Source organism: Penaeus monodon, chromosome 24 (assembly GCF_015228065.2).
Source record: "Penaeus monodon isolate SGIC_2016 chromosome 24, NSTDA_Pmon_1, whole genome shotgun sequence".
In the NCBI taxonomy this organism is placed as follows: Eukaryota; Metazoa; Arthropoda; class Malacostraca; order Decapoda; family Penaeidae; genus Penaeus; species Penaeus monodon.
The window spans coordinates 42,891,361-42,892,339 of NC_051409.1; positions in this window are offsets into that span (position 1 = coordinate 42,891,361).

The following is a 979-nucleotide window of genomic DNA, read 5'->3' on the forward strand; positions in this document are numbered from 1 at the left end:
TGATAAATGTAACGTGAGCGTGTTGTGAAAAGTGTGTAAGGGGACTTAGTACGGGTGGGACGGGGGAAAGGGACGGTCATTGCACAGTATAGATAGATATTAGTGTGAAAAAGGAAGAAGAAGTACAGTCTGTAGTGGAAGTATGTAAGTGGATAATGTAGACAAGTGATTCGTAATGTTAAAAGTGTTGTAAGGGACTCGTGCAGTGACGGGTTGGAGGAGGACGGGTGCCACCTGTTAGGTAATCCGCATGCTTTTTGAAATGCATTATTATAAAATCTTTACAATTTGATCTACACTGAAACCTGACCTACAAAGCAAGTGTCTACTACAGTGTGACGCCACGGTGCACCCTTCACTGACCTTTTGGTGTTGGATTAGTGAGAGAGATGACTGCTGAGCACGTCAAGTTGCATAGTATGAGAGAGATGAGAATATTTGTGCGCGTTGTCAATGTCCGTTGTGATGTTGTCGTATATTGAGTCGCGAAGAGAGAAGAGCTATGTTATGCGTGTCGTGTGTGGGTAGATGTGTGTGAGTGGTGATGATGTATGACACAGTCGTGTGTAAAGTGTTTGTGTAGCTGTGTGTGTAGCTGTAGAGAGAGATGAAGTGGAAGCATGTGAGTGTGTTGTGTGTGATATGTGTGACTGTGCAACTTGTTATCGTTCAACTTAGCGTGGGTGATGTCCTGTGTGTGTGTCGGTAGTGTGTGTGTGTGTGTGCTACTGATAGATGTAGTGTGTAGATGTATGTGTGTAAGAGAGAGGAGAATGAGAGAGCATGTGACGCTTGTGTGTGTGTGTGTGTAGAGAGGGAGGAGAGAAATCTAGAGAATGCATTGTGCGTATGCCGTTGGCAGTGCGTGTAGGTTGTTGTGATGTGTGTAGTGAGAGTGAGACGAGATAAGCATGAGAACGAGCTGTGTGTATCGTACGACTGTACGGTTTTCTGCGATAGAGCTGCTGTTGATTTAGAT